A 12,754-nucleotide genomic window follows, 5' to 3' on the forward strand; every position below is an offset into this window, starting at 1 on the left:
CCGCGACATCATCCATGTACCCCACTACCTTTGCCTCTAGTCCCCCCCCGCCCGGCAGGGGGACTCCACGTATCTGTTTGCTTTTCCTCAAGGTGCACAGTAGAGGCTCAATTGCACAAATAAAAAGTAGTGGGGACAAGGGACACCCCTGCTTCACTCCGGAATTTAAAAGGACATCCTGTGTTTTAAAACCTTTGACTAAAATCTTGCTAGTGCAGTTGTCATAAAAGGCCTTCAGAGACTGTATAAAACCTTCCGGTATACCCATTTTCTCTAAAACCTTAAAAAGATAAAAGTGTGACACTCTGTCAAAGGCTTTCTCAAAGTCGATTGTTAAAACTGCCATTTTGCCTTTCCTCTCCTTTGTGTCATTAATAACATCTTTTAAAAGGTTCAGGTTATCCCATATGCTCCTCCCGGGTATCCCACAGACCTGGTTGGAGTGAATTATTTTGTTTACGACTGCTTTTAATCTATTTGCACAAATTTTAGCCATTATCTTGTAGTCGCAATTTAGCAGTGTAATTGGTCTCCAGTTTTTAATGTCGGTTTTGTCCCCCTTTTTGTACAGCAGGGACACCTCACCTTTCTTCCAGGACCCCGGGAGGGCTTTTGTTCTAAAAACTTGTGTAAAAAGAGAGTGGAGATCTTCCTTTAAAACACCGTAAAATAGAACATAAAACTCTATGGGTATACCATCAGGACCAGGGACTTTACCTGTTTTAAAACTCTTGGTAGTTTCTAAAATTTCTTGTTCTGAAATCTCCTGTAATAAAAAGTTTTGGGAGACAGGATCTAAAACAGCATCAACCTCCTTCAATGAGTCATTCATAAAAGCATTGTCAATGTTTTTAACATTAAAAAGATCCGCATAAAACCCATGTACCTTTTTTAAAATATTTTGGGTATTTGTTTCACCTTCAATATTATCCAACAGGGTATGCTTATCATTGATTTTCTTAAAAAAATACCTGGAGCAGGTCTCGTTCTCCTCAAGATGTTTTACCTTACAGCGAAATATTATTTCCTTTCCCCTCTGCTCCAGGCACTGGGAGATCTCTTTTTTAATCTCAATGATCTCCTTGTCCACCAGCATACCCTGTTCTCTGAATTTATATTGGGTCTGCAGACGGGTATTTAAATTTGCATAAAATTTGCATTTCTCTTTTGCTTTTCTCATCCCAATCTTAATAAAAAAATCTCTTATTTTAACTTTCATTTTTTCCCACCAGGTGACGATGGGCATATTGGGATGTCTTACCCGTCTGCAGCCTTTGTAAAAGGTAATAAAATCAGCTAAAATTTGCGGATCTTCTAAAAGGGATACGTTTAATTTCCAGGCTTTTTTCGGAGTTCTTCTTTGGTTATCACATTTCACTTTAAAAAACAATAACTTATGGTCAGAAAAGACGTTTGAGTTAATATCACATTTAAAAGGCAGTATTTGATAAGAGCAGAAGATAAAATCAATCCTGGAGCTGCAGGTCACGTTGCTCCAGGTAACGCCGGCCTCTTCACATAAATCCCTGTTACATTTTTTAAAAACATCTGTGAGTTTAAAATCAGTAACAATATCTTTTAAAATTGACGAGGTCTTGTCGTAGTTCCTGCTTACTGAATTAGAGAACCGGCGTTCCCCCTTTAAAATACAATTAAAATCACCCGCTAAAACAAGTGGTTCTGAATCATTAATAAAAAGGGGTAAAATCTCTAGCATTCTAGCTCTTTCATTTCTCTCAGGAGAACCATAAAAGTTTAAAAACTGCCATTTAATACCGTCTATAAAAGCTTTGACCATTAAAATTCTGCCTGGTAAAATTTCATAAAAACTGTCAATTAAAACGTTCCCTTTAAATAAAATGGCGACACCTGCGGCTTTAGATTCGTTAGACCCGGACCACACCGAAGGTCCGAGTCTCCAATCTCTTTCATATTTTTTATAGTCCATGCGATGTGGGATGCAGCATTCCTGTAGGAAAAAAACTGACGCGGTAAGAATAGAGAGGTAATCAAACAGGGCAGCTCTTCTTGTCTTAGAATGCACGCTTCTTACATTTAAGGAAAGACCACATAACTCAGCCATGAGGAAAAGGGAGAGAGACAGTCTTTATAATCTTACCCGAGGTGGCCTCAGCAGTCCTCCGCATCGCCAGAGACCCCACTGGGACTCTCATAGCCTTCGATTCTGGAGTCCACGGAAAAAATGGAGAAGGTAGGAGAGGAACTCCCATCACTTAGCTGACCCCCTGCCAAACCTGAGGCACTAATCATGAATGGATCCCATATGGACTCCACGGGCAATATTTCGTCTGCAGGAGCTTTTTTGGCAGCGACCTCCCCTTCGATAGGGGCAGGAATTGCGCTCCCTGACGTCTCTGGGACCTCCGTCACCTCGGAGGCAGCTGTCCGTGTATCCCCCAACTGGCTAGAAGGGGGTGGACCTTTAGTTGTCACTTTCGGGGGCACGTCCAGTGGTTTCCCTGCCTTCGCCAATGCAGGTACTTCCATCGGCACCCCCGCTGCCACCTCCGAGTACGCCCTACGTCGCTTGTGTGTCGCTGCCGCTCCGCCCGGGTCCTCTGCCTCAGGTACAGGCTGACCCAGCATCTCTTGCGGACCAGTAGGATCAGCTTCATCCGAACTACCCGTCTCCCCAGTTTCCTGGGGGGGCTTTTTCGTCCGCTGATCACTGGATCGACGCTTGTTCCGTCTCTGCTCTTTTGGGTCACCTGTTTGGGGGGGTCTGCTAGAGGTATCCATCTCGTCCTGGCCTTCTCCTTGGGGTTCCTCTCCTTCTGGGGGTACGATCTGGCCTGCTGGCTGCTCGGGACGCCTCGGCCGGACCTCGGGTTGTTCCGATCTGTGGGGACAAAATGCAAAAAGGTGACCAACTCGGCTGCAATATCGACACCTTTTCCCCAGAGGGCAAGTCTTGGCCTCGTGCTCAGAGCTGCCACAGTTCCTACAGGTGCTCTCGCAGGACTCATTGGTGTGACCGTACTTTTGGCATTTCCTACAGAATGGAGGCATCCCTGAAAAATAAAAGTCTCCTGCCATATCTCCTAATTTAAAACGTGCTGGCGGCAGCATTATCCCTCCTGTAAAATTGGCATCTCTGTAGCATGTCACTAGAAATCTCCATTTAGAGGTCCAGACCCCAACCTCATTCATCACTTTGCCAATACACTTAACGGTTTTAAAATAGGGGGATAAAAAGGACATCACATCTTTTACGTCAGCAAATGGGCAGTACATTTTAATAACAATCATTTTTGTGATGTCCAAAACATGCTCGTAAAAATCCACTCCGTCCAGTCTCGGGTCCTTTTTTACTGCATATGCCGCCAGCAGATCTTGGAATACTCCATTCTGTATAAATGTGATATCATAGGTTCTTCTTCTTGGGTAGTCCTGCACTGCCAAAATCTCCCTCTTTTGGACATTGAAAATGCCAACAAGCACGGTCTCCACCACGAATTTCAAGCCACAAGTCGTCGCCTTCTCCTCCGAAAGAATAACTCGCACAGTATTCTTAATCCGGGCATACGCCGGTATGTCACCTGGATTTTCATCCATAGTGAATCTTTTATTTTTTTTGGAATAGTCACGCCACCCGTTGGTGACGTAACGTCTACGCAGCCTTCCCCTTTTCGGCCGAAGCCTACACGGGGGTATGTGGATCGCAACTCGTTGCTCAGGACTAGGCCTCTCTCCCAAATAGCAGCACGGGGGTGAAGTCCAGGCGAACCTGGACGATCCCCCGAGGCCGAGAGAGAGGGTACCTGAGCACCTCCTAACCAAGACCAGGCAGCACTGACTACAAGTAATCAGAACTACACTTGATCTCAGCCAGAAGGCCGAGAAGCGATAACCCGAATGGGCCGGCCGTTGACCGAGCCTGTCCCATACTGCTGTTCACCCCTTGCAGCGATTCAGCCTACTCCTAGGCAATTCCATGGGGCCCTGCAGGCTCACACACATTTACAGCTACTAAGCGGGAGGTGAATAAAGGCCGGAGAGGAAGCTACACAGGATTTGCTTCTTTTGCTTGCACCACAATGCAGTGCTGAAAGAGGAGGAATCTACATAAAAACGCCTTCCTGGCAACGCCCAAATGCCCTCCTGCCATGCAGATAAACACTGGCAGCGGCAGCAAGTGCATGCCCACAGCCACCCCTTGTTCCTTCACACCTTGTATCAGCTTTAATCCAGTCCAGTGCTGCCTGCTGAGCAGCACTGACCAACACTGCCTGGGCCCAGGCTTTTATCTATCTCTGAGGCAGGCCCCATTATGATGTCAGAAAGCTGGCTCTGGAATCCTGAGGGCTCCACTATGACACGTGCAAAGTTCCGTCTGAACTTTATATAAGACGGTGAGGCTCAGTCAGTCACTCAGTGTTGCCTGAGAGGGCAACACTGCAACAGCCGGCCGCCAGGCTGTCTTTTTTTTGCACATTTATTTGCCTCCAGGAGGCCACAAGAGGGAGACAAGGGACTGCAAAATGGAAAATAAGCATCCACCAACTTTACAGACAACTTCTCCTTGCTCCTACAACCTCCATCCTTGCACAGTTTGTTATTCTTCTAGGTAACATAGTAACAAATCCAAATTGCTGCTCTCTTTGTAGGCAAGCAAGGGTTTGTTGCAACTGCAATTCTTACTTCTTCTTGAAATGTAGGGACGACAGTACATTCCATCACATCCATCTAGTGTACACAGGTAGGTCCATTGTGGCGGGTAGGCGGCTGGCTGCTTTAATGGCTGTTTGCTGTTCCCCTACTCCACTCCACTCCACTATTTGACTGTGGTGCTGCATCAATCAGTGGCTGGCTCAGGTGCAGCTCTTTAACTTACCTAGGAGGGAGGGAGGGCGGAGAGAAGACAAGGAAGGTGAATGAGCTGTTCCAATGTGAAATGCCGGAAACACAGAAACACAGAAGACACACACACACACACACAACAAGAGGTGGCAATGTATTAATTAATTGCATTTAATAAATGAGCTCATTATCACACATGACTGTACAAATGCATTGTCCAACAGGTGTTGAAATAATGGGATTAAAAGGGGAGATCCCATCAGAAAGACAAAAACAATAGCAAACACAAATAGCACTTTTGGAATCTGATTTTAGTCAACACATAAGGGAAGGGTGCACCGGTCCTGGAAATACTGCAATACCAGGTCAATGCGTGGAGTGGACAGAGCAAGCTCTATTTCCATCTCCCTGTTCTAAAAATCCATTTAATATATGGTCCCCAGATAGGGGACGTATCAGATATTAAACTGATAAGAACAGATTTTTTTTAAGTTGACTACCCCAACTTTGGGGGTAACCGTTTATTTAAAATTTTTCAGGTTTTACAATAAATTAACATTTTTCAACATTTTTACAGGGATTCACATTTTACAACAATGGTTAAAAAATAAATACAAATTGTCAGATTAAAATCATACAATTTATAAAAGGGCACTTGGTGGCATCATATTATAGAATTCCATTCGCTAAAAAACCATTTTCTACTTAAAACAGGAGAGAATTTTTTGTCTAAAAGATAATATTTGTGCATTTCATAAAAACAAATTCCTAAAATATCATTCACAGATAAAATTTCATGTTTGAATAAAAGAATATTCCTGGCCGCCCACAGAGCTGCTTTAACGCAGTTAGTAATCTTCCATGCCATAATTTTCTGAGTCCTTGTTGGGCACTCCAGACATCCGTAAAATACGCCTTCACTTGTAATTCTTTTTATTCCGGTTATCTTCTTCATCAAGGGGAGGATTTTTGTCCATATTAGTTGTGAAAAATAACATTGCCAAAAGAGATGTAAGACTGTCTCGTCATCGCGGCATCCTCCCCTTGGACACGCAGCCGAGTTGGTCAGTCCCCTTCGATGCTGGAATGCCCGGCATGGAAGACACTCGTGGGCGCAGCTCCAGGCCAGATCCTTCTGTGAATTAAAAATGAATTTAGCATTAACCATGCTCCAGATAATTTTGCATTTGTTTTCATTAAAATTGCTAATGGGGGCTATTAAAACATTTTCTTTTATTTCCTTTAAAACATATTTACTATTTTTTACATCTTCTATTCTTTTGTCTTTTAGGTTAAAAAGGTTCACTATTTTTTCTAAAATCTTATACTGGTCTGGCAGGTTAAAAGCATATGGCGAGCTTAAAACCGTAGAGAACCATCCGTACCTCCTCATAAAATAGCCAGTGTTAAAACGGATAAAATAAGACCAGTAGTGTTCCTTAAAAACAGTATTAAGACACAGTGTAAAAAAATGGATTAAAAGAAATGCTTTTATATTTGGAAAATCTTTACCACCCATTAGCTTTGGTAACATCACTTTTTCTCTCCTGAGCTTCTCCATCCTAGAATTCCATAAAAATGTAAAACATGCCTTGGTAATCTTTTTTAATAAAATATCAGGGGGAGGGAAAACCATACTTAGATATAATAAAATTGGTAAAATCACCATTTTTGTGATTAAAATTTTTCCCTCCATTGTCAGTTTTCTAAGATTCCATAAACAAATTTTCTTATTAACTTTTTGTGCCACCAAGTCCCAACTGATAAAACCATTGTTTGACTCATTGAAGGAGACCCCTAAAATCTGTACAGACTCCGACACAGGGACTGGAATGTCCTGTAAAATCATATTGCCAATATTTAAAATATTACTTTTATTAAAATTGACTTTAAAACCGGAGGAGCAGCAAAATTGGTATATCTGTTGTAATGCTTTTTGCAGTGACGGGGCGTCCCTGCACAGGACCGCGACATCATCCATGTACCCCACCACTTTTGCCTCTAGTCCCCCCCCGCCCGGCAGGGGGACTCCACATATCTGCCTGTCATTCCTCAATCTGCAGAGTAGAGGCTCGATCGCACATATAAAAAGTAGTGGGGACAAGGGACACCCCTGCTTCACTCCGGAGTTTAAAAGGACATCCTGTGTCTTAAAACCCTTTACTAAAATCTTGCTCGTACAATTTTCATAAAAGGCCTTCAGAGACTGTAAAAAACCTTCTGGTATACCCATCTTTTCTAAAACCTTAAAAAGATAAAAATGTGATACTCTATCAAAGGCTTTCTCGAAATCTATGGATAAAACCGCCAATCTGCCTTTTCTCTCCTTCGTATCACCAATAGCATCTTTTAAAAGGTTTAAATTGTCCCATATGCTCCTCCCAGGTATCCCACAGACTTGGTTGGAGTGGACGATTTTCTCTATAACAGCCTTTAGTCTATTCGCGCAAATCTTGGCCATTATTTTATAGTCTGCGTTTAGTAAGGTGATAGGCCTCCAGTTTTTAATATCTGTTTTGTCCCCCTTTTTATAAAGCAGGGACACCTCACCTTTCTTCCAGGACCCCGGGAGGGCTTTTGTTCTAAAAACTTGAGTAAAAAGGGAATAGAGATCCTCTTTTAAAACTCCATAAAATGTGACATAAAACTCTATGGGTATACCATCAGGGCCAGGGACTTTACCTGTTTTAAAACTCTTGATGGTATCTAAAATCTCCTGTTCCGTAATATCCTGTAATAAAAAATCTTTGGAGACAGGATTTAAAACAGCGTCAACCTCCTTCAATGAGTCGTTCATCAAATCAACATTAACAAGCTTTATATTAAAAAGATCCGCATAAAATCTGTGTACCTTTTTTAAAATATTGTCAGTGTTTGTATCTCCATCAACATTGTCTAACAGGGTATGCTTATCGTTAATTTTCTTAAAAAAGTACCTGGAGCAGGTCTCATTTTCCTCGAGGTGTTTCATTTTTGAGCGAAAGACAATTTCCTTACCTCTCTGCTCCAGGCACTGGGAGATCTCCTTCCTAATCTCCATAATCTCCTCCTCCACCTGCATACCCTGTTCTCTGAACTTGTATTGGGTCTGCAGCCGGGTATTCAAATTAGCAAAAAAATCCTGTTTTTCTTTTGCTTTTCTCCTTCCGATTTTTATGAAAAAGTCTCTTATTTTTATTTTTATTTTCTCCCACCATGAGACTATGGACATATTTGGATGTCTTACCCGTCTGCAGCCCTTATAAAAGGTAATAAAATCAGATAAAATTTGCGGATCATCTAAAAGGGAAACGTTCATTTTCCAGGCTTTTTTGACAGTATTTTTCCCAATATCATTTTTAACTTTAAAATACAATAATTTATGATCAGATAAAACATTGGGATTAAGATCACATTTAAAAGGCAGTACTTGATAAGAGCAGAATATAAAATCGATCCTGGAGCTACAGTTCACATTGCTCCAGGTGACGCCGGCCTCTGCAGATAAATTGCTGTTACATTTCTTAAAAACATCAGTAAGTTTAAAATCAGTAACTATATCTTTTAATAATGAGGAGGTTTTGTCATAATTCCTGCTTACTGAGTTAGAGAACCGGCGTTCCCCCTTTAAAATACAATTAAAATCACCCGCTAAAACAAGTGGCTCTGAATCGTTTAAAAAAAGGGGTAAAATCTCTAGCATTCTAGCTCTTTCATTCTTGTCCGAGGACCCATAAAAATTTAAAAACTGCCATCTAATACCGTCTATAAAAGCTTTGACCAATAAAATTCTACCTGGTAAAATTTCATTAAAACTGTCAATTAAAACGCTCCCTTTAAATAAAATGGCGACACCTGCGGCTCTGGAATCGTTAGACCCGGACCACACTGAAGGTCCGAGTCTCCAGTCTTCCTTATATTTGTTGTAGTTCGTGCGATGTGGGATACAGCATTCCTGTAGGAAAAAAACGGTGGCGGAAAAAATAGAAAGATAATCAAACAGGGCAGCTCTTCTCGTCTTGGAATGCACGCTCCTGACATTTAAGGAAATGCCACCTAACTCTGCCATGAGGAAAAGGGAAAAGAGACAGTCTTATGTAATCTTACCCGAGGTGGCCTCAGCAGTCCTCGGCGTTACCAGAGACCTCACTCGAACTCTCATCGCCCTCCGACTTCAAACCGACTGTATAACTTGAGGAGATTGGAGAGGAACTCATGTCAGACAGCTGACCCCCCGCCATACCTGAGGCACTGATCGAAAATGGGTCCCATATGGACTCCACGGGCAAGGTTTCTGGAGCATCTCGTATGGCAGCCTCCTCCCCTACGATAGGGGCAGGAAACGCACTCGCGGCCGTTTCAGGGACTTCTGTCACCTCAGAGGTGGCTATGCTTGTCTCCCCCAACTGGCGAGAAGGGGGGAGACCTTCAGCTGGTGCTTCCGGGGGCGCGTCAACTGGTTTCCCTGCTTTCGCTCTAGCAGGTACTCCCATCGGCACCCCCGCTGCCACCTCCGAGTACGCCCTACGCCTCTTAGACCTTGCTGCCGCTCCGCCCGGGTCCTCTGCCTCAGGTACAGGCTGACCCAGCACCTCCTGCGGCCCAGGCGGATCAGCTTCATCCGAACTACCCATCTCCTCCGTTTCCTGAGGGGGCTTTTTCGTCCGCTGCTCACTGGCTCTTCTCTTAAACCGCCTTTGCTCCTTTGGGTCACCTGTTTGGGGGGGTCTGCTGGAGGTGTCCATGTCATCAGCCTCTTCACCTCTTGGTTCCTCTCCTTGTGCGGGGGCGATCTGGCCTGCTGGCTGCTCTGGACGCCTCGGCCGGACCTCGGGTTGTTCCGATCTGTGGGGACAAGTAGCATATAGATGACCAACTCGGCTGCAAAAACGACACCTTTTCCCCAGAGGGCAAGTTTTGGCCTCGTGCTCAGAGCTGCCACAGTTCCTACAGGTGCTTTCGCAGAACTCTTTGGTGTGACCGTACTTTTGACATTTTCTACAGAATGGAGGCATTCCTGTGTAAAAAAGATCTCCTGCCATATCACCTAATTTAAAGCGTGCTGGCGGCAACATTATCCCCCCTGCTGTATTGGCATCTCTATAACAAGTTACTAAAAATCTCCACTTTGACGTCCAAACTCCAACTTCGTTCATTATTTTGCCAATACATTTTACACTTTTGAAATAGGGGGATAAAAAGGACATCACATCTTTTAAATCAGCAAACGGGCAGTACATTTTTATCACAATCATCTTAGTGATGTCCAACACATGTTCGTAAAATTCAATACCGTCCAGTCTCGGATCGTTTTTTACCATGTATGCCGCCAGCAGATCTTGGAACACTCCATTCTGTACAAAAGTTATGTCGTATGTTCTTCTCCTAGGATAGTCTTGTACCGCCAATATCTCCCGCTTCTGAATGTTGAAAATGCCAACAAGCACGGTCTCCACCAAGAACTTCAGGCCGCAGGTCGTCGCCTTCTCTTCTGATACAATAACACGGATTGTATTCTTTATCCGGGCATACGCCGGTATCTCACCAGGACTTTCGTCCATGGTGAGGGGTTTTCAGGGAAAGTTACGCCACCCGTTGGTGACGTAACGTCTACGCAGCTTTCCCCTTTTCGGCCGAAGCCTACACGGGGGATATGTGGATCGCAACTCGTTGCTCAGGACTAAGCCTCTCTCCCAAATAGCAGCACGGGGGTGAAGTCCAGGCGAACCTGGACGATCCCCCGAGGCCGAGAGAGAGGGTACCTGAGCACCTCCCAACTAAGACCAGGCAGCACTGACTACAAGTAACCAGCACTACACTTGATCTCAGCCAGAAGGCCGAGAAGCGATAACCCGAATGGGCCGGCCGTTGACCGAGCCTGTCCCATACTGCTGTTCACCCCTTGCAGCGATTCAGCCTACTCCTAGGCAATTCCATGGGGCCCTGCAGGCTCACACACATTTACAGCTACTAAGCGGGAGGTGAATAAAGGCCGGAGAGGAAGCTACACAGGATTTGCTTCTTTTGCTTGCACCACAATGCAGTGCTGAAAGAGGAGGAATCTACATAAAAACGCCTTCCTGGCAACGCCCAAATGCCCTCCTGCCATGCAGATAAACACTGGCAGCGGCAGCAAGTGCATGCCCACAGCCACCCCTTGTTCCTTCACACCTTGTATCAGCTGTAATCCAGTCCAGTCCAGTGCTGCCTGCTGAGCAGCACTGACCAACACTGCCTGGGCCCAGGCTTTTATCTATCTCTGAGGCAGGCCCCATTATGATGTCAGAAAGCTGGCTCTGGAATCCTGAGGGCTCCACTATGACACGTGCAAAGTTCCGTCTGAACTTTATATAAGACGGTGAGGCTCAGTCAGTCACTCAGTGTTGCCTGAGAGGGCAACACTGCAACAGCCGGCCGCCAGGCTGTCTTTTTTTTGCACATTTATTTGCCTCCAGGAGGCCACAAGAGGGAGACAAGGGACTGCAAAATGGAAAATAAGCATCCACCAACTTTACAGACAACTTCTCCTTGCTCCTACAACCTCCATCCTTGCACAGTTTGTTATTCTTCTAGGTAACATAGTAACAAATCCAAATTGCTGCTCTCTTTGTAGGCAAGCAAGGGTTTGTTGCAACTGCAATTCTTACTTCTTCTTGAAATGTAGGGACGACAGTACATTCCATCACATCCATCTAGTGTACACAGGTAGGTCCATTGTGGCGGGTAGGCGGCTGGCTGCTTTAATGGCTGTTTGCTGTTCCCCTACTCCACTCCACTCCACTATTTGACTGTGGTGCTGCATCAATCAGTGGCTGGCTCAGGTGCAGCTCTTTAACTTACCTAGGAGGGAGGGAGGGCGGAGAGAAGACAAGGAAGGTGAATGAGCTGTTCCAATGTGAAATGCCGGAAACACAGAAACACAGAAGACACACACACACACACACAACAAGAGGTGGCAATGTATTAATTAATTGCATTTAATAAATGAGCTCATTATCACACATGACTGTACAAATGCATTGTCCAACAGGTGTTGAAATAATGGGATTAAAAGGGGAGATCCCATCAGAAAGACAAAAACAATAGCAAACACAAATAGCACTTTTGGAATCTGATTTTAGTCAACACATAAGGGAAGGGTGCACCGGTCCTGGAAATACTGCAATACCAGGTCAATGCGTGGAGTGGACAGAGCAAGCTCTATTTCCATCTCCCTGTTCTAAAAATCCATTTAATATATGGTCCCCAGATAGGGGACGTATCAGATATTAAACTGATAAGAACAGATTTTTTTTTTTTTTAACCCTCAGAGGTAAAAATATAAGTTCATTATATTTTTTGCACCTCAAACACTTTCACCAAACGTACACTCTGTATTTAGTGCGTTTCTTTAAGCTCATCATCGGGTCAATGATTTTTCTTTTTTAAACATATTTATTTACATTTACAATTAAACAAAAAAGGCATACAATCCCATCACCTTAGTCTAAACCCTTCACTCCACCCACCATTTATACTTTAACTACATACCTCCACTTCAAAAATTTCCAAATACCCTCTGCATCTGCTTCCCCAAACCTTTTCTTGTCCGACAAATATACCACATACATTCTATCCAAAATCATCCTCAAACACCCTTCTACCGTCACTTCCTTTCTTCTAAAGACATACAAATTCCTTACATCCCACAAAACTTCTTTAATGATTGCTAACATAATACACCACACCCTCTGTTTTTTCCTATCTAACATTCCCAACCCAAACATTATTACCTCAAACGTCAGTTTTTTAACCCCAACCACCTCTTTACACAAAGGACTCACACCCTTCCACACTTCCTGAGCCACATCACAATTCCAGAATAAATGTAAAATACTTTCACACCCTCCACACCCCACTCTTGGACATGCTTCACTCCTCCCAATCCCACGATTTCTTTGAAACTCTCTCACAG

General features: G+C 43.9%; 1 non-coding gene and 1 pseudogene across 1 annotated transcript; both read right to left on the reverse strand.

Annotated features, from left to right (window-relative positions):
• Positions 1–5,149: 5,149 nt before the first annotated feature.
• Positions 5,150–5,330, reverse strand: LOC142690603 (U2 spliceosomal RNA; annotated as a pseudogene).
• A 6,604-nt stretch (positions 5,331–11,934) lies between these two features.
• On the reverse strand, positions 11,935–12,122 carry LOC142690545 (U2 spliceosomal RNA). Its single transcript, XR_012859308.1, has one exon. It is a non-coding gene; the product is annotated as a U2 spliceosomal RNA (small nuclear RNA).
• Positions 12,123–12,754: the final 632 nt, after the last annotated feature.

The sequence above is a fragment of the Rhinoderma darwinii genome (assembly GCF_050947455.1).
Source record: "Rhinoderma darwinii isolate aRhiDar2 chromosome 5 unlocalized genomic scaffold, aRhiDar2.hap1 SUPER_5_unloc_34, whole genome shotgun sequence".
Lineage (NCBI taxonomy): Eukaryota > Metazoa > Chordata > Amphibia > Anura > Rhinodermatidae > Rhinoderma > Rhinoderma darwinii.